The sequence below is a fragment of the Anas platyrhynchos genome, chromosome 22 (assembly GCF_047663525.1).
Source record: "Anas platyrhynchos isolate ZD024472 breed Pekin duck chromosome 22, IASCAAS_PekinDuck_T2T, whole genome shotgun sequence".
NCBI lineage: Eukaryota > Metazoa > Chordata > Aves > Anseriformes > Anatidae > Anas > Anas platyrhynchos.
The window spans coordinates 2,709,704-2,730,856 of NC_092608.1; the positions used below are offsets into that span (position 1 = coordinate 2,709,704).

A 21,153-nucleotide genomic window follows, 5' to 3' on the forward strand; every position below is an offset into this window, starting at 1 on the left:
GAAGATTTTCTTACTTGCTCTTTTGGTGTGAACAATCAAGGCCACCTGTCTTGAGGAGGGGAAGAAGATGTCATTCAGCTACTACATTTCCTTGGAGGAGGAGGACTTTCACTCAGCTGATTAAATTCTGGAATAAAGAGGGAGATGGGGCAGTCATCTTTTTGTTTCCTCTCTACTCCCATGTACTCCCGTTTTCTTTTTCTGTTGGTGTAGCAAAAAGAGGATGAAGCATCTGTATCAGATAGATGGCATGTAATTTACAAACCTTTTTTTTTTTGTCCCTCAACAAGTGCTAGGGACTAAAGGATTCCCAGGTTCAACCTCCATGCCCGGGTAGCTAGAAAGGAGCCTAGCAGAAGCTCTTTATAATGCTCTTTATAGCACTTTGCCTCTTTTTTTATATACTTTTTTTTTTTTTTTTTTAAAATACCTTCGAATACATACAGTTAAAAGGAACAAAAAGCATGCCCAGGATAGTGGGGTACTTTATCTTATGGACTGTCAGGTGAAGCTTTTGCTTACTGCTAATAATTGGTATAAAGGAGGATAAGACTGCAACTAGGGAAAAGGAAAACAATGTCTAGCTGGGTTGTGTTTCCAGCTCCTATTAGCCCTAAATCCAAAGAGTACGAGGGGCTGAGCTGCACATTGCTGGAGCGCGTGGGTCTATAAATGGTTAGCCATTCTTGCTCTAGGCTGAGATCTCGCTGCAGGATTTTTAGCTGATGTGACTTTTGATTTTTGACATTAATTCCCGCTATGCAGCTTCGTAGGAGAAAAGGTGTCTGTAACCATTAACAAGAATAATTATGGAAGGAGAAGAAATCTTGAATTGGAAAGATGATAAACTATCATCTGGTGTCAGTCGGCAGAGAGACTCTGGTTTTTGCTGATAGTTTGTGCTAAACCCCTGCATTTTACACTGAAACAGCTGAGTTGTGCACATGCTCTACTGTTCTGCCCTTGTGACTGGGTCAGTGATTGAGTGAATTAGACAAAGTCCATTTGGAAACTGAGTGTGTGCCAACTGCCTTTTTCAGTTCCATTTGAAATTCTGATATAAACTAAAATAATTCTGGCTCAAAACCGGCAAGCTTTTCCAGTGGCTTAAAGTCATGCCTTAAATTGATCTGATACCCATCAACGGATGGGGTAACTGGTGGTCTCCTCATGAACTGGTTTGCCTGGTGGAAGGGCTGATGGCAAAATTGAAGCTAACAGATCTCCGAATTACCTCTTGGCGATGTTGTAGTGGATAACTCTTGGTTGTTGAGCATGATGTTGCCCTCAACCTGTCCAAATTTCCTCTCCCACAGCAGAACCTGAAGAAGAGGGCGATGCTGTGGGGCAATTGCTCTCACACAAAATCCCATTGACTTGGGAGGGAACTTCTAGCTGCATGTAAGGGTGCAGAAAACCCAGAACTAAACGCTTGGTGAACTCAGAAGGTAGACTAACGGGGAGTGGGAAGGCCTTGGTCTGTGTGTGATTTTATTTGGCACGCGGGTGCCTGGCGATGGGCAATGTCACTATCAAAAAAAGGGCAGAGACTTTTCCTGTGCTAAAGGATTGCAGATTTAATCTATAATAAATCCTGTCTCCTGTTTTCTGGTGGTATCTCCAATTCACAGTCTCTCCTGTCATATTCTGCACCCAATTGGATGTTTATTACTATATATATGGAAACACAAGGCTTCTTCCTGATTCCTGCATCCCGATCGGTTCGTGCTCTGATCTTTGTAGCCAACAGAACAGAAAGCTGGGGATTTGCCTACTTTTGAGTCTGCTTTGCTGAAAAGAAAATAGATTCAGATAATGTATGAAGCAGCCTGGTGCTGGTGCCTGCCCAGAGGAAACAGGCAAAAGAGGGATAGACTACTGAAAAAAAAAAAGAAAGAAAAAAAAACACAACCTTATTTAGGGGTAGTAGATTTAATAATCTCTAATAGAATTACTGGTAAGGAATCTACATGCTCATCTCTTTCCTGTAAATTTGTGTTTCTTTTTTTTTGTTTCTTTTTTTTTTTTTTTCTCCTCTCTCCCATCTATAGCCTGCCTTCTTCTGTAGGGAATCAGTATGTAGACATTCTCCTAGGACAGCAGCTGATGATGGTACCCGAGCTGCAAGGTCACGTCCTTGCATAATACATTAGGAGACAGTGGGTTTGAATATGCTTAACCCCGTACAGGTGCACAGGGAAGAAGATGGATGCAAAGAACTTCTTTTTCCTGCTGCTTCTGTGCAGGGGGCAGGGCAGAGGCACCATCTCTGAGACTCCTCTTCCACACGTATGGTGCCCTGGGAATCCAGCCCAGACTAGAGTGGAGCCTAGCCCCAGGCACAGGGCCTTGGGGAACAGCTGCCAGCACCGAGTTCGCCTTTAGCTTCCCTCCCCACCCCTCATCAGCAGAGACCTGCAGCTGGAGCTGAGCTTTTCCTACAACGCCGACTTGCAATAATGCAAACTAATTGCCAGGGTGCAGCAAAGAAAGCTGAAACACCTGCCAAAAAGGTAGAGCGGCTCCTTTACTTCCATTTTCTGTGTGTAAATAGAGTAAAAATTAAAATCCTGGGGAGCGCTCACGCCCTCTCAGGCTGCAGCTGGATGATGGAAATATTTGGAAGTTCACTGCCAGCTCTGTGGTTTGGTTGATTTGGGGGATGCAGGAGATGTAAAGCTCCCCAGTGCCCCATGCAGAATAACGTGCCTTCCCTTAGACACCACTTTAGTAAACATTCTGGGTAAATGTTGGGTAAAAACTGCCATGTTACATTTTCCTGGAGCCTTGATTTTCTGCTTTTTTGTGCCTAGTCTTGGTGACAAGGGAATCTCCCTAGAGATAATGACTTGAGAGCGGTGTCATTTCAGTTTTTATTGATGCCGTGGTCTCAGACAAGTATGAAAGAATAACTTGGGAAGAGGTGGTGGTTTGGAGAGCAGTAGATAACCCCCTCTAAAGAGAAAGGCAATAAAAAAAAAAAGGCAGCATTAACTTTTAAGTTTGGGTTTTCCGAGAATGAACGCTGGACAGATGTAAGCCCTGAAATATGTGATTAGTTCACTGTGTTAAAGGAGTGCAGCACTTCTGCTTTGCTGGTAGCCTGCATCACGAACTTGTAAGGCAATCAGCAACTTTCTTTGGGAGCCCTGTTCCACAGACCCTGGCCTCAGTGAAAGTGCACAGCAGGCAGTGTTTACGGGGTCAGGACCCAGGGGACCTGTGATTTGCTTCGTCAGTGCCACAGAGTCACTCCTGTGACCCAGTAACACATTTCTGGGGAAGAATATAACTCCATAAATCCCAAAGCCAAACTTGTAATGTGAACATCGCAAATTCTTTTGCCTGAACTTCAAACATGGTTAGATTCATTGTTTAATTTTAATCGGTATTACACAATAATCGCTCGCCCAATTTTATTTCCAAATCTCAATCCACCTAGCAGTTCGGTACACGAACGGCCCCTTTGTGTTCATGAGCATCAGTCGTTAGTAATTCTTAGCTGGATTAAATCATTAGGCCCTGATCCTGCAGACGGCGTTGGGCTGTGGGTAATTGTACTCGGGGATTAGCTGACTGAGTTTTCTGGTCTCATCTGGGTGGAGTTGTTTGTAAACCACAGGCGTTTGCGAGACTCGAGATATTAAAGAATTCTGTGGCATGGTTCATTTACTTTCATATTAAGCACGCCTATAATACCAAAACTTTTGGGCATTAAATGAGATAAGGAACATCTGAAAGGAGGAGATTTATTTGTACATATTTCACCATGCAGTTTTCTGTGTGTGAAAGACGCCTAAAGCTACACTGTTTGAAGTCATTCTCTATGGCTAAAAGCACTTAAGGACATTTGTTCCCCGGCTTATATTTATAATACTGTATAGGCAAGGTCTGGTATTCAATGCAGAAAAAAACTGTCTAAATTTTGAATGCAGGAATTTCAGGATGGGGCCCAAAATTGGATGAACCCTAGGATGTTGCCTTCCTTTGGGAGAACCCAGCACCACCTGCAGGATGAAAGCTGGACTCCTGGAGCAGTGATCTAGGGGCAAGTCTTCATCCCTCCACGATAAGCAAAGCAGAACTTTTAGATGATAAACACCCAATAACCTGTGCCACTGCTGGAAACGCCAACGACCCGTTAGCTCCTTGGCATCGTGGCCAACCAGTTCCCAGCCACCCGTCCTGGTTGGGATTTCCGTGGTGCAATCAGCCCGGATCAGGGCTCAGGAATTCGGGCCATGTCCGCAGCTGCCTTGCCCCAAGCAGTTCACCTGGGCTTCTCACAATCCTACAGCCACCGTTGCCTCACGCAGCACCCCTGGGCTCGATGGCTGAGATTACAGAGCTGTTACCTGGCTGGGCAGACAGGCCCATGCCCCGATCACGTCGCCGCTGTGCCCCGCAGGATGAAGCTTTCTGCTGCTCCCCAGCCCTGGTGGACGAACTTCTCCCTCCTGCCCTCCTCCTGACCTCAACCTGATCTGGAGGAGCTGCTCCTCCTGAAGGTCAGAGATAATTCACGTGGTGTCGTGCTGTGTCATTCACCATGAGTGACCGCGCTGGTATGATAAATGGGGAAGGGTCAGGCGGAGCGCTAACCCTAGGAACAAATCCGTGGGGCCGCCACCGGCGTTTTATTTAGGGTCTACGTAGCGCCTTCCAGGCTTTCTGCCTCAAGAATGAGCAGCTCATCCCTGAAAGGAACTCAGCACTTTCCTTGTTTTTCCGCCCCTGACTCCAGGAGAAGGAGAGGGTGAGAAGCATTTGCAATTCTGTAAAACTTACGAGCACAATGGGTAGCCTATCTAATTGATAAGCAGCCTTAAATCTCGTTTTTCAAGGGTTTGTAGTGTGGCACTGAAAATTGCTGAAACTTGGCATTCAAATCTCATCTGGGGAGCAACTCTTTTCTTCCCATCTCTCTTTTTTTTTTTTAAGATTGCTTTCTTGCATCATCTTGGATCTTTTCTGTTCTGCAGCCTCCCCTCTGACCCCCCTTTCCCCCCCCCAAGTTACAATTTCTGGCAGAGTTTCTCAGTGAGCAATTGCTCACGAGGGCTCTGAGCTCTGCCATTTTTCTCCCAGTGGGAGCTGCATCCCTGCATTTTTCTGGAATTAAAAAAAAAAAAAAAAGTCAATTTCTCAGGGTTTTGTTACCTGAAAGAAAGAACAAACGATGCAAAGGCCCGAACAGAAATTTCTGCAGTGCAATGCTCTTTGTACCTATGGCCTACGTGTTAGTTAAAATCATGTCTGCAGAGGGCCCACAAAAATGCCTTTAAGACAATTCATTTCCATTTTAGATCAGCAATGAACCCTGTTTACTCGAGGGTTTTACTCCACTGGCTATACCCCTGTAATTGAAGCCATATAATTTCTCTACGCCGTGCTAAGATAGAGCACACATCACGCTGGTGTAGAGCTGCATCCTTTTAAGGGTTGCTCTCTTAGAGCTTTTCTGATGAAGTCAAATTCTTCTCTCCCAAATATGATAGCAGTATGCTGGAAAAAAAGGCCATAGCAGAGGTAAGAGATGAGCCTAGCTCTCACCTTCTGCTTTTCAGTGTTTCAGCAAGGAGAAGGGTCGGGTATAAGGGCTGATTTGCCACAAGCACACTTGGTATGCAGCACAGGGCTGAGTTTGGGGGAACACTTCACTGCCATGTTAGGGACACCTCTGGAAAAGTTGTGGGATGGGCTGGGGAGCAGAATCCTGCCCGTTTGTTGTAGCATTCTGTATTTTCCTCTCCCGGCCAGCTTCTTGCCCCAGGAGCATGCTAACAGCGTGCTATCAGTGCCGAGAGGAGTCTCGGCTCCGATGTGACGGATGCGACCCTTTGTAGCGAGCAGGTGAGTTTCATGATGAGGTGTGAGATTTGCCACCCCTCCTTAGGCAAGGTTTTCACTGAAGTCGGCGAGACTTTTGCCAGATCTGCGTTGTCAGGACTCCTTCCTGGCTTCTGCTTGCGCAGCAGCATGACTAAAATGCTCCACTATCTCATTCCCATTTTTTTTCATCACCTATTTTGGCAGGGCTAGCATCGTGTCCCTGGCCAACAGGTTCCTACGCCGGGATGCACTCAGGTAAAATTACCGCCGATTCTACTGGAAAGTTTGCCTGCCTCAGGTCCGCAGGCATAAACACAAAGCCTTTTTCTCGTGTTTCCATTATTCCAAAACAGCTTAAATTTTAGTAATAAAATATTGCAGGCATTTAGTCCATGATATGGATTAGGGCCCCCTTGGCCACTTAGGAGCAGCAAACATAATTTAAATGGCAGATAGTTTTGTCATTTGAAAATTAGCTATTCTGTATCTGAAATAACCGTTTTTTTTGTGGTGGTTGGCATGGAAACAAGGAGAGCCTACAGGTCCTGCTCCAGACACCTTCGTAACCCCAGTAGAAGGCAATGGGAGCCTGTGGAAAGGCTCTGCAGCTCTAAAAATCTATGTAAAGTATCTGGCTTTTGTCCTCCAGAAAGGACCTGATTTTGAAAATTAGCTTTATTCTGAAGTCTTCGCTGAAGTGGTGACATGCAGCGGTCTGAGCTCAGGTTGTGCATTTGGAGTTAAGGTTAAATATTGCAGCAGTAAGAGCTCTTTCCACACCAGCTGGTTCCTGTGCTCTGCAGAACAAGGACACGGCAGTCAAGGGCCCTCCTGTAGTTAAGAGGACACAGCCCTGCTCCTGTAGGTGTCTCGTCCCTCCGTGCTAGAGCTGAACATCGCTGGTGGCACACTGCTACTTTCCTCAAGCCATGCGGTATCAAGTAGAAAGGGTCTTTGGTAACTATGGCAAGTTTTACCCCATTTTTGGATAGGTATTAGGCTGAGTCTTGTCGGTAATTTGTAGAGATCGCTATGTTTAATTTTCTCAGCAATGCCAATCTCAAGAGAGGAAAAAAAAGTCCTCGCTGTGACTTGATGAGATGGGGCAAAGCATCACCATTTAGCAGTGAGAAGTGTTGGCATTTCACTGAAATGTCATGGCTTCAGCTACATTCTGTCTCTCCCATTCCAAAATGATTTCCAGGAAGGCAAAATGGGAAGTGGGACCACGATGATAAATGAGTGAGATTTTTAACTGTCTCGTTGAAATACAAAAAGCCCTTCATCTTACATAGGAAGCTTTGGTGGGTTTAGTGTTTGAAAATAAGGCCAGACGGAGGACATCTCCTCCGAGACCTGTTGGGTCAGGCATGGTGGTGATTAAAATGCGGTCCTGGTCCTAATGCAGTTTTTAAAGTAGCTGCCTGATGTGGGGTTGTGTCAGATCTTCTGGTTAAGGGAAATGCTGACAGAAGGAAAAAGAAACGCGGGGAAACAACTTGCATCGTCTTCCTCACTCTCCCAGGAACTAAATGCAGCTCCGTGTGAGGGAGCAGGAGAATGACGTGCTCATCCCAGTTTCTTCTCCTGTAGGCCTCTTTCTCTTAAATATCCATCGTGCTGAGAAGGAGACGGGCAGGGGATGCGAGGAGTTGGAGCTGTGCTGCGCTGTGTCTGGTGCTGCAAAGCTTTTGGATGCTGGCGGCGAGGACTGGGACGAATGGCTGTAATTTACAGCTGAGAACATGCTTTTGTAGGACAGACTGGGGGAAAATTGAATCTCGAAATGATTCGCTTAGAGCCGAGGCCTGCCTCCGTGGAAAGTCTCGCTAGGTGTGGAGAATTTTCTGGCAGACACAGCTCGAGGGGATGGGGCCGGGAGCGCGACTTCGCCTCTTCCTCGCACCACTGCTGCTTGGAGACCACCTCTTCTGGAGCATGGCACTTGGTAACTTAGACTTTTCCTGGCTAACACCAGTGTCCAAGGGTCAAAACAGACACAAAGACCTCAGCATGGAAGCCGTTCATTGCTAAAACGTTCAGAAAAGCACCGCTGTGGCTGTGTGAAAGGCCAGGAACGGCGCACCGGTGTGCGCTGGCACATCGCGAGCACCGCACAAACCCTCTGCAGCACGTTTTGATGGCTCAAGCAGGGAGCCCAGGGTGTGTGGCACTCGGCTGCTGTTTTTTCTCTGCAAGCATCCCTCGGTGGGCACTTTGGGGTGGCACGGCTGCTGGTGTTGCCCTGGCTTTTGGGTTGGCACGCACAGAAGGCATGGTTGCCTATTTTCGGTGTGCCGGTGCCGGCTGTATGTGCACACGCAGCTTCTGGTTTTTAATTTTGCTCTTTTAGGGGATTGCTGCTGAGCACTGCAGCAGGTCAGCTGTGCTGTGGCTCTCCTAGCACCGAGGCTGTGGCCCCCCGGAGCTCATCGTTACCCCCCCACCAAGGCGGGGACCCCCCGGGAGCCGTGGCTGCGCGGCTGCCTGGCTGCGTGCGGCCGCGCCTCCGCGTTCCTGTGCTATCAGCCCTGCTGGAAAAAAAAAAAAAGAAAATATAAAAAAGAAAGAAAACAAAAAAAACCCTCATCCCCCGGCCGCCCGGGGAGCGCGTAGGCGGCTGCGGGGCGTGCCGAGCCGAGCCGAGCCGTGCCGAGCCGCAGCGCCCCGGGGGAGGCAGCGGCCGGGGCCGCCCGGTTAATTGGGACCTGGCGGCGCCAGCTGGGGCCGGCCCCGGGCAGGGCTCCCAGGGCACCGCTCGGCCCCGGCCTTGCGTGGGGTTTGGGGTTTTTTGTGGTTTTTTAATCTCGGTTTCCTCCCGCCCCCGCCCCGCGGATGCCGGAGGCTCCGAGCCGCGGCTGGGGGAGGCCGCCGGGGCTGGGGGGTGGGAGCTGCGGGTACGGGGGGTGGAGGGGATGGGGATGGGGAGAAGATCCCTCATCCCCTTCCCTGTCCCTGACCACGTCCCTGTTCCTATCCCCGTCCCTGTTCCTATCCCCGTCCCTTTTTCCTTCCTTGACCCTGTCTCTGTTCCCCTTCCGATCCCCTTCACTGTCTCTGTTCCCATTCCCATTCTCGTCCCTGTCCCCATTCCTGTCCCTGTCCCCATCAGTATGAGCTGCTCCCAGTGATGGCAGGGCTGGGGAAAGCCTCTGTCCCCAGCAGTGCCCAATTCCCAGATGCAGATTGTTCACCAGGTCCCCCCGATGCTGTCCATACTCAGTTTAATGAAGTTCTGTCCCCCTGTGCCTTCATGCACACTGCCAAGCACACGCCTTGATGCGATACACGTCTATGGCATGTTTTTTGGTACATTTTTTTTTTCCTTTTTGCAACCAAACCGATTAGGAGAAAGCCTTTTATGAGGGGCTTACAGCTGCGTGGACCTGCATGTAAAGGATTTCCTCGGAAGGTTTAGTTTTTATCCTTCACATTGCGAGAGCAGTGAGAAGCAGCCCGGTATGTTCTCTTAGATAGATGCAGTCGCCCCTGGACCAAACGTGGTGTAGGAGCCTTGCTGGCTGCAGTGCAGAGCGTGCTCAAAGTGCTGTGGAGCCCAGGAGGAAAATTGCAATGGTTTCTGTCCTCCTGTGGCATCGTACGGTGAAGGGATTGCAGGGTGGTGGGTCCATGTGCACCAGGAGGGTATCAGCAGCTGCGGGTCGTGTTTGGCCTTTTCAGGCACACACGTGGAGGTTTTGTTGCCAGTTGAGTTCAGCTGCTGGGAGAATGGGTTGTACTGGGTTGGGAGATAAAGCTTGCATCAGCTTTGGCTGTTAACGTAAGGGGGAGACGCGGGTTTGGGATTAATGAAACGTGGAAGGGGAGAGAGAAGTACAAGACTTCGGATGCTGTCATAATTATTGCTCTATTTTAATAAGAGCTGCGGATGCTTATCACCTTGGTGAATCAGGTTGTGTTAGGTGCCAACGTTGAGGCACCCATGTTTGAGAAGTGCCAGCTCGTTGGCAAGGTCACAGCAGCTTGGTGACGGATCTGGGAACAGCGGCCGGGTCCTCACCCCTCTGCCACCGCCTCGGGCAGGGCGGAGGGAACCAGGGAGCTGTAACTTAGGGAGAAATAAGTCCCATAATGAAGATCCTGCAGGAGCCAGCTCAGATGCCTGGAAGGGAGAGGCACAAAGCTAGAACTGAAAAGATGAAGGACCTCATTGAACCTGAAGTGCCTCATTAAGTGCAGTACAGCCTGAGCGTGCACAATGGCAGATTTTTCGGGAGATATGTAGAGAGCTCAAACTGGGAGGGGTGGGAGAAATGGAGAAAAGAGTTCCCTTCCAAAAATACTGAAGTTGAGTAGTATTGGATATAAGGAATAAACTTAATTATTGTGTGCTTACAAGGTAGCAACACGTGCTGTCCGTTTTAGCAGCCTGGTGATGTGGAACTGCCTGCGTACAGGGAAAGAGTTGTCTGCTCTTCCTGGCTCCTGATGCTGAAACGCCAAATGCTTGCTCTGTGCCTCATTTTTTCCACAGATGAGCCCAGGGTAATACGTTGATATCTCTGAGTCTTTTTGCACAGAACTGTAAGGCAGTAAATATCCATTGGGTCTGAAGCAAAGCAAAGAATAGATATACTCAGAGGAAATTGATGTGGAAATTCAACTAAGTATTGAAATATTCAGGAATATTGAACAGCAAGCTGTTTGCATGCAGTTCTTAGTACTTGGGGATGCTGCTTCTGAAGTGTGGTTTATTTAGCTTTGCTGCCACATCAGGAATTGAACTAATATTTGCCCATGTTTGGTGATTCCCTGGCAGCCACTGGTGCTACCGGGAAGCTGTGAAAGGAATGTTTGCCAAGTGTGTTGCGAGCTTCGGGTGCTGGCTGCTATGGCTGTGCAAAGAATCGCCATGAAATAAGAGTTGGACTTGATGATCCTTAAGGGTCCCTTCCAACTCAGGATATTCTATGATTCTATGATTCTATGAAATGAAAGGCTTGCTGGAAAAAAAAAAAAAAAAAAAAAAAAAACAAGAAGAGAAAGGGATCTGGAGAAGGACAGCTGCTTGAAGGGCTGACCTCTTAGGAAGAGGGTGACCGAGGAACTCCTGCCAGTGTTGCTCTAGCACTGGGATTCCAAGATGTGGAAATAGGAAGTGAGCTGTTTCTTTTCAAGGGTCTCAGCCACGCGCCCTGCTCAATTTATCTTCCTGGCTGGACCTACGCTGATAGCATTTAGCCTTCCAGGGGGCATTTCTCTGTTATTACTCAGATTAAGCTGGTGAAGTTTACGCAAACGATGCAGTGACTCGCTAGAGCATGGCTCGCAACCGGGCTGCTCAGCTGAGGAACTGTCAGCCTGGTTTTAACTTGTAACTGGGTGCTGAAGTCAGATACCGCTTGAGGTATCTCTCCGCTGTATTGAAACCCAGGGAAACTTTGCTGGAAAGGTTCCTTTGTAACCTCCTCTCAACATCTTGTCATTGCGTCACCAGAAACTTTACACGCTCCTGCAGTTTGGTTTCATCTTTGGCATGGGAGGCAGAAGGCAGCCAGCCAGTGCGGTGAGGGATGTGACCAGGGAATTGGGGAGCGTGGAAATGTCACCAGGTGTGGGTCCTCCACGAGGCTGTGCTCTGATAAGTCCTGCCTGCGGCAGGCTGCCAAAGTCTTTTACGGAAAGCATGGTTTCTGCAGGTGTTGATGGCAGCAAAACGGATTTGGAAAAGGTTGCGATAAAGGGAGTTCTCCTGGGAGGTGGAAAAAGGAGCAGTAAATATCTGAAAACCACTTTGGTCACACAAGGAGCGCAATGTGCTTGTTGGAGCATTCGGGGACTGCCTTCTGTTGGACCAGACAAGGCAGAGAGTCTGGGGGCCTGGTCAAAGCCTGAGACTTCCATGAAGTGCTTCCAGTATTCTTTTTTCCAGGGATAGGACTATTCCTGACCCAAGAACTTAAATAAATTCCTCAGGATTTTGGTTCCCCAGGTCCTGAAGGGATAGTTGCCCTTTCTTCTAAATGCAGTGAATCAGAAGCCTTCATTTCAGGTGCCCTTTGGCTGATCCTGCTTTGAACCCAGTATCTCCCTTTCATCCCTGTTTCTGGGTCTTTTTGCAGCCAGGTAACCTTCTGCTCTCTCATTTCCCCAGTACCTGCCGCCAGTCATCATCTCAATCTTTGATTTCAAAAGAACTAGATGGATTTTCTAGCCTAGTCTGCAGCTTTAAACTGGGAAACACAAACTGGGAGCTAGGAGACAAAGCAGAGCAGTGATGGGGTATGTGAGTCTGGTGGGGAGAGAATCGGGGAAAAGCCCAGGATTTGTGTCCGGTAACCAGGAAAATGGACATAGTACAAAATTATTGCTTTTGCTGATGTAAAAATGATATTTTATGTCCGTTAGTGTGTTTTTTGTGATAGACCTGAGAGGTTGCTGCCGGGATCTATAAATCTTTGTTCTGAAGGGGTTCTGTGATGCTGGTCTCCCTGATGTAGAATTGTTTTAGGGACAGATCTGGTAAGTGATAAAACATGCAATCCTGTTGTTTACGTTCTCCTTTGTTTGTTTGTTTTAAATACCTGTATTACAGCTGCAACTGACTGCAGCTCTAGTCCCTCCCCTGTTAACATATTCAAGACAGGCTCACCTACCCTGGCTGGGGCTGAGCAGGAGTTTTCTAACCCAGTACTTGGTGAGATAACGCTGGTGGGCTGGGGTTCGGTGTCAGCAGCACCTCAGTTTGATAGCGGTCTGCAGGACATCCTGCAGAGCACGGGGTTCCCAAACTACCATGCAGTGGGCATCCTGCTGTGCTCGGTGAGGATGGCGTGCTCCTCTGCAGCTCTGTTACGCGCTGGTGGCAGGTGAGATCCTGGCTGTGCCGTGGAGGAAAGGCTGCTCTGGACAGCGATTGACCCAGTGGCACAGAGCCCTGCTGACGGCGCTTCGGCAAATCGCAGGAATTCAGGGTGGAGGTTTGGAGCTCGGCGTGAACTGTGGACGTGTTGGATGTTACCCTGTAGACATAAACATCGTTGTGAAATGATCAGTGAGTCACCAATGCAGTATAATCACCTGAGACGTGCCAAGCACCGGGCTGTCAATCACTCTCGAATTGACAACGCACCCTTAAGTGTGTGCTACGCCTGCCCAAGGCCCCGGTATAAATCCTCTTGCAATGGGGGAACGCGTGTTCCTTGTAACACAGGTGTGCACACAGGGGTGCCCTAAGCACGTCACATCATTCTGTTATCGATGGGCACCACCAGGCCTCCACAGGGCGGCTTGAGCTTAGCCCTAGCAGCAGGAGGAAACGCTGTAAAGCCGAATTGCAGCTCTTGTTGCACGTGTGTGCTTTGTACCAGACACCTCCAGTGCGTGTGGTCACTCCTGCCTCCCACGATCCGATTGATGCAGCAGGGATTTGGCACTGCAAGCGTGTCCTCCTTGTCTGTAGGAGCTCTGGTGTGCGCAGCCCTTGGCAAGTAGGGTTGTAGATGCCAGACATGCTCCGTCGTCTGGCTCTGTCAGCACTTCTTTTGAAGTTGTGCAGATGTTGGTGCAAACGTTCCTGACAGGACTGAAAGGGACCCGTCGAATGGAGAAGACCATGAGGTTGACATATGGAAAGGTCCAAGAGTTTTGGTGTGGTTTGCAAGTGAGCTGCTGCGCTGAGCAAAACAATTAACATAGAGCATTTCATCGCTGCATCTGAGAAATGAGAAGGATGTTTTGATGTTTCCTCAGCTACATCCAAGACAACTGCCTAGCCTGCAGCTGGAGATACAGCCATCATGCACAGGACCCAAAGCTGTGCCAGTACTTTCCTCCTGTCCTTTCAAGGCTGGCATCACTTCCATTCCTTTTATCCTCACCATCTCTGCACCGAGCAAGCCCAGGGGTAGCAGGGTGGTTACACACGCGACTTTCTTGCAGGTATTCCAGCCAGATACCTGACAGATGCTGGTAAGGTGGTGCAAGCCTGGCGTTTCCTTGCTCTGGGTGTTGTCAAAAAACAGTACTTTCATTAGAAATGGAGCTGGCGAGTGGCAGAAGTGGGTATCTCGGCAGACCATGGCATACGCACAGACACGATGCAGTGTGCACACCTCCAGTATCCAGGTGCAGAGGGGGGCTGGGAGGAGAGGCAATACCAGAGTGAGTTTGTGTAATTAAAGATGGAATAACCACCTCTGCTGCCTTTCTCGTGCAGCATAAAATAAGACTGAGACTGAGGGGTTGGCTTCTGGCGATCTAGCCGTGGCAGCATGAAAAATGAGGAGGAGTGTGATAAGAAACTAATAATTTATGTTCCAAGCACAGACTCACACCAGTGTGGAGGGAAATTTGTGCCAATAACTCCTACTAACTCAGAAAGGCACGCAATCTTTTATTGCACAAATTATTAACGACCAGAAAATAAATGACTCTGTAATCAGATTGGTGCTGCCGGCGCTTTTCGTTTCTCCTTTTATTTGTATAAATTCTGAAGCCAGTCCACCCCTGAAGCTGAGGCAATGGGAACTTTTCCTGGCCCGGCGCCATGCCTGACAACAGAACAGATTAAACGGCGAAACAGAAACGCCTCGCTATCTCATTGCCTATCAGAAATGGGCTTACCCGACAGATGTTTGCTGGCCCCTTCGGCACTAAGCAGCTTTGTAGGGATCCCTGGCTTGGGAGCGCATCGCGTGGTGACCGGGGGAGTCCAACAGCAGTGTATGGAAACGTAGGGGAAAATAACAGCTCTGCGTCGTCTCTTGGCCCTGTCCCTTTTCAGGCTGCTTTCTTCACATCCTCGCTCCGTCCTTCGGGCTGTTTGTGTTGTGCTCCATATGCTCCTGCTCTAGGTTTTCAGCAGTAGTGCTTAACGTTCAGCAGTGCTGGGCACCAACAGCAATTGCCAAAATCCACCAGGGTTGGGGGTCCTCCGTCCTCCTGAAATCAAGACTTTGGGCCTTGGACTTGCCTGGTGAAAGGAGCACAAGGAGCTGGGTTTATTTAGACAGAGTCCATATGGAAACAAAGCGTGGAATGTTTTCCCCACCAGCAAGTGATTACATCCTGTGATCTTTCTTGAATTAAAATCTTTACATGATGGTAATGAGGAAAAGAGGCACCGACGGAAGACGAAACCTCTTAAAGAGGAGAGATGATGGCTTTTGGATCGGCTGCAGGCTCCCTTTTTGTGTCTCCCGAAGGAGGGGGCGCAGTGTTCCTGCGGGAGGAGTAAGGAGCTTGGGTGTGATGCCAAAGCGAGCTGAGGAATGTGAGCTGGGCTCGAGCTAGTCGCTATTTGCAGGAGGCGCAGCGCGAACCGGAGCGGTAGAAGCAAACAACTTGGAGCCCACAGGTAGCTTTGGATCGAGATCTAAGCTTCACTTGAAAGTTATCTCGATAACACACCGAACCTGTATCTCGGGCGGGGTTCCAACCCCGGGGGATATCTCAACCCGAACCCGATGTTTGCAGGACTCGCTGCGTCCCTGCCCTGCCGCCCCGACCCCAGTGCCGCCCCGCGGGGCTTTTTGGCCCCGGACCCAAGCCCAGCCATGGGGCCCAGCTCTCCAGCCAAGGCGGATTTCTTCTGATTCACATCACCCACAGCGGCCTGACCAAGCTGGGCCTCATTTAAGCCCAATATATAAGGTTTTAGGGTGAGGTTTCTTCCGTAAGCGTCCCTTGAAGGCGAGGGAGTTGCTCCATATGCCGTCGGAGGCTCCGGCCCGCGTTAGGCCCGTGCATTTTTCAGTTGGCGGGGCACAGCCATCTGTACAGACTTCTAATTACGGTGCTGCTTAGACATTCCTCTCCCCTCCCATTCCCCCCTTCCCCTTTGGATTGTGTGAGCCATATGATAAGGAAGAAAAGTGTTTCTATTGTTAATCCAGCCCATTCGTTATCAACGGCGCTATCTCCCTGATGGCTTCATCTGAATGGGGAGGAGGGGGGGAGCTGCTCTCTCTCCCTCTCCCTTTTTTTTTTATATTGGCGAGGGGGTGTTGGTGAAGGTGACCACAGCCGGGCTGCAATAATGAATAATGTGCAGATTGTTCCCGGGGACTGCGAGTGTTTTATTAATGCAGGTTTTCTTAGACTGAATGCCCAATCACCACAGAACCATGAAACTCAAATTGCCTTACAGCTCTCTCATGAACATACTTTTAATCTCATTGACCTGTCGTTATACTGCAACACATAAATCCAGATTTGGAGATCTTATGTCCAATCATAAATTGGGCTGGCAGACTTCCGATCAACAGAATAAAACTGTCTCCTGCGAGGTGGGTTTTTTATTTGTCAGCGCTGTTCCAGCAGACAGAGCGGAGGTGCAGTCAGCTTTTCTTAATAAACTATTCTTTAAAAAAAATGGGGGAAAATCAGAAACCCAGCATGGAATTCACAAGAGAGAGAGGAAAAAAAAAAATAAGGTGATGTTTAAATAACATTAATGTTGGACATAAACATCGAATGTGGAAAATTGTGAATTAAGGGGTGTTTGCTTCTGCCATCATGGAGAAATGGTAGAAAAATGGAAGAGTTTGTGCCGTGGCATCCAGACACACAATTTCGGTCATGATTCTCTGTGTTTTCTGGGAGCAGGAGAGCACTCGTACCAACTTTATAGAATTCCTTCCTCTTTTCTTATCTCTTTTTCTCCTTTTACTTAAATGGACAGCCTTGAATAAATCTAATTTCCCCTCCTTTGCATACAGTGTTTTATTCGGATTCAGCAGAGAATGAGGGATTTGAATTTTGTTTGAGTCGGTGGGAAGCTGGATGTGCAGGGAGACTTCGCTGTGCTGCTATCAGGCTGGGGGCAGTCATGCAGAAGAATTTCCCTGTGTGAAGGAAGATTACAAGAGGGAAATCCTGCTGGGCGCTGAGCGTGTTCAGGGTGGTGCAGCAGGCCCCTGTGCAAGTGCTGTGGCCAGCTCCTGTTCTCCTCAATACAAATGTGTCCCCCAAAATGCTGCTGGAACAGGTTTGCATGTGTGTTTTCTCTTGATAGATCACTGTAGAAGAAAGCCCTGTGATGGACTTCTCCAGTAGCTCACACAAGGCTCATTCATGCTCAGTGTTTCATTACACAGACATCACCTTTTCAATGCTCCCCTGCCATATGCGTTATTCCACCAGATAATACACATGTTGAAAATCACCATTTCGTACTCTTGCACTGTGCTGAACCCATCTTTTGTCTTCATCTCCCAAAGGGGTCTAGCGGACAGCATCACAGCCTTCCCAGGACAGAGCTACCTCCGTCATCCTTTGCATCCTGCCCGTCAGAACCCGCTCTGCTTGAAGCAGGTAAGTCAGTACCGTGCACCATCAGTACACAAGGCTCTGCCAACCCGTGCTGAAGCTGAGCTGTTGGTCTAGAGGCAATGTGTCCTGTCCTCTGTGTGGCTTCACTGAGGGCTTGTTGCTGCTAAGAAGAATTCTCCCTAAAGACAAAGAGCAGCTGAAGTTCTCTATTCCTCAAAATGTGGAGACCTTCTCCCAACTTTCAGGGAGAGTCCGTTGTAGGAGTGGCTCATTTAAAGAGTTTCCTGGGCTTTTCAGTGTCCTTGGAGTGTTAGCAGGCTGAGACCACCCCTAGAACCTGAAGAGCTCTTGCTCTTAACCTGTTCCAGGCACCTGCACCTCACTGCAGCTGCACGCTGGGCAGGCAGGCAGTGCCTCCAGGTAGCTCCGCTGGTAGTTCTGGTGCTCTGAAACAGCAAAGCTTTGGACAAAAGTGCAGTTTTGGCAATTGCATCCCTCCAAGTGCTGTTCTGTGGCGTGGCAGCTGCCGCCAGCTCTGGCTCTGCTCCTCAGCATTCCAGCCTTGCCCCCGTAACAATTCAGCAGCAGTCATCTGAGGAAACAAAGTACTTTGGACTCCCTCCTCTAGGGTTTTCTGTCCTCACGGTGTTTTGTTGAGGGCCTCTGTTTTCATAGCGCCGGGATAGATGGACTCCTAAAATATACAGCCAATTACACAGCAGAATTTATTAGACTTTATTCTGGTGCACGTTACGTGGTGGGGGTGGGGAAGAAAGCGCCAACTCTGGAAGGAAACCCATAGCAACTGAAACTGTAAGCGTGAGGATTAGAAGTCCCCATAAATATACCTGACTTTGCCATCACTGTTAATTAAATGCAAGTCATGAAACACGGGCCCAGAGCGCGTCGGTGACAGGGAGCAGCAGCGTTCAGAGGCAGGAAGGAAGAGCAAGCAGGGGAACGGCTCCATGGCCTGGGGCTGAGACGCAGAGCACAGCCAGGAGGGTTAAAGGCACGCAGGTGATTTAGAGCGAGCCCTCCCCAGCGAGGCAAAGGGGACTCTCCAATCAGTTATTAATGTTTCCTGTTTTATCTTCTCATCTTCGTGGGTTTAATTGTAAATTATCTGGCGTGCTGCGCTGCTCCGCTGTGTTTTCTTCTCCTGTCCCAGAGAGGCGATAGAGGAGGACGTGCTGATGCTAACAAGGAAGCCAGGCACGGGGAAGGCCTGTCCCCTCTCAGCTTTGCCTCAGGGCTGTGCAGCTCCAAACTGCGAAGCTCTCTGGGCCTCATGCTGTGATTTACTCAGCTTCTGAGGCCTTCTCCCCTCCAAATAACATGCCAGGATTGGGCTTCTAGGAGCAGTGGTGCTTGGCTTCCCTCCAGATACACGTGGCCCAGAGGGCCATGTCTGAAAGACCAGGACGAGGTACTGTGTTAATTCAGCTCTCCTGTAAACAGCTTCCTCGTTTTCTCCCCCTTGTCGTTATTCAAGCATTTTTCCTTTCCCAGCTCCGTTTCGCCTTTGGTAATCTCCCCAGCATGTACTCCATCAGCACTCCTGTGGGGCTTCTGTGCGTAGGAAATAAAGCCCATAGTTCAGCACTATCCATCTAATATCTTCTGACTGGTTTTAATCATAGCATTTTCCATTTAATTGGGAAGGCAGGCACACTTTGCATATTAATACGGCACAGCCCGCACCTCCTAAGCATTAAAAGCAGAGATGTCTGGGATGTGCTGTGCAGCGGCTGTGAACCTGCTGGGCGTCTTTTAGCATCTCTGTGAATGGGATATTTTCAGCAGGGCTGGTTTCTGCCCTCCTGGTGGAAGTCCATTTGAAAAAAAAAAAAAAAAGGAAGAAAAAAAAAAAAGAATTATTCCCTCAAAAAATTATATGGATTTCAGCCATTTAAATAATTGGTCTGTAGGCAGTGCAGCCGTTGCTCTGTCTGTTGTGTCCATTGTCTTTCCTAGATCACAACACTGCTGGTCCCATTGTCTATTGAGGACAGCCAAAGGGGAATATATCATCTTCCCTCCCTTCAGAACTGTTGGTCGTATAGCTCTTTCCCCTTCTGTGATCCATCCATTTTCATGAAAGACCCATTCTTTTTCTTCTTGGCTTCGTATTGCCACCCATCGCTGAAGCCTGTCTGTGCAAAACCAATAGTTTTGTCTTCATTTCATTGTGGTTTTCATGACTCTTTCTTCTCCTTGGTCAAAACTTTCCTCGGGGCAGGCAAATTGGTTTGGATTTGGAGGCGGTCTCAGTAGGTCTTTTATGGTGAAAAAGCTTTTCAAGAACATGCTCACACGCACCTTGCCACGTGGAAGGCAAGGAGGGGAATTCTTACCGTGATTTGCTATCAGCATCAGTTGGTGGTGTGTTAGATGCTGTACAGAAAGATAGCAAATGTGCAGCTCTGTTAGAGAGAGGAGGTGTTTGCTTTAGATTCCAGACAGGTCCTGCTTACAGTTTTCGTATTCTCTTGTAGTCTCCCTGTCTCCAAAGTTTTTGGTATACGTGGTATATATCTTTAAGGTTCCCGTTCAAAGTTAGGAGAGAAAGAAAACTGATGAGCTGAGTCTGTTCTGACATTTGCATTTATTTCCATTATTCACAAGAGCACAGATCTAGAGCCCTGCCATCTCGGAGAACAGTTGCCCACGGTTTTGTACGGCAGATGTGAGAAGAGAGGTGTGCATCAGGCAGTAACTTGCAGGCTGTGTGTGGCAGGGATTTTATCTTCCTTTCTGGTTGAGGCACACTGGCCACAGTGCTGGGTCCGTGTAATTTGTGTTGATCAGATAAGCCTCCCTGCTTCTCCATTATTCCTGTTGAAGCCTTCAGGAAGCACCTGGGTTATTCAGCACCAAAGTGGCTTCCACTTCTCCTGGAAGAAGTCTGGAGTGCTCGGGTGCTGCTGCAAAGCTCGTTAGGCTCCAGGCACTGGCTCGCAGCTCCGCAGAAGTGCATAATGATGGCCCCGGGGGAATGGTGTTCTTAACTGGGGATTGTAGGGTACAATCTAATGCTTTGTCCTGCCTTGGTCATTGTGATCCCAGAGCCTCTGGGATTGGTTTGTGCTCTGATGCCACACAGAAACCCGTTGGGTGGGCACTGAGAAATGTTTGTGTATTTAGCTTCCAAGCTTGAGAGGATAAGACAGATGAGGCCAGATGAAAAATAGATTGGCTTTGATTATAGATTTTAATCACCTCCAAGGCGATGCAGCTTTTCAGCTTTCAGGAAAATCACAATATGTGAGCCAGTTTTGTCCTGGTTATCAATAGGTTCAAGAGACTACCAGCAACCACAAATATGTACTTTTGCTATTTGTGTTTTTGCCATTCTTCAGTGTGGCAGCAACCCTGAAAGTTTTCAGGCATGGTTGTACCTGGGACCTTCTGGAGGCTGGTCTCTTGCGAGCTGGTGTCGTGGGAGCTGTGACTGCTCCGGGCCCCAGTGTGTACCACGGAGAGGTGATCCAGCAGAGGCACAGTTTAATTATAGAGGGAAGGCTAGGTCAGGAAATCTAGCTCTCCAGAAGCTGGTGGTATGATAGTAGAGGGCAAACAGAGCCAGATCTTGCATGCTGCATGTGTTTTCCTTGCTGATCTGTCATTGCTCCTGCAGCCTGTCAGTAGTCCTAGTCACTCCTGCTTTTCTGGTCTAGTAAGAGCTCTGTCATTGCGTCTCTGTCTTGACCTACAGTTCCCTGTAGACTTCATAATTACGGCCTTCTTTAAAACAGACATCACTTACCATGCCAGAAATTGTCACGGCGTGGGGGAGTAGATCAAAATCCATTAGGGAACAAGAGGTGACTGGATTCATTTCCACCTGAAATTTCAATTAAGCATTTCAGCATAAACCAAACCTAGACAGAATGACTCTGTTTTTTGAATTTCAGAATTGGTTTGTCAGGAAGAAGTAGATGGAGCTTTCCAGAGTTTAAAAGTGTAGAGCAGCGCTACAGACAGCTAAGTAGATCTGTAGATACCTGTAAGTATTTCAGATGTTGAAAGCCACAACTATGTAGAGGTTCTCCTCACGTTAATTTGTCTGCTGTGCCTGAAAGC

At 48.5% G+C, this 21,153-nt stretch overlaps 1 protein-coding gene across 2 annotated transcripts in view; it reads left to right on the forward strand.

Annotated features, from left to right (window-relative positions):
- SAMD11 (sterile alpha motif domain containing 11) overlaps positions 1 to 21,153 on the forward strand; it is a 200,034-nt gene that overhangs the window by 56,928 nt on the left and 121,953 nt on the right. For both annotated transcript variants that reach the window (XM_038166518.2, XM_072026846.1), the window contains exon 10: positions 17,016 to 17,109. The gene's annotated coding sequence lies outside the window, so the exon portion shown is untranslated. The remainder of the gene's footprint in view (positions 1 to 17,015; positions 17,110 to 21,153) is intronic.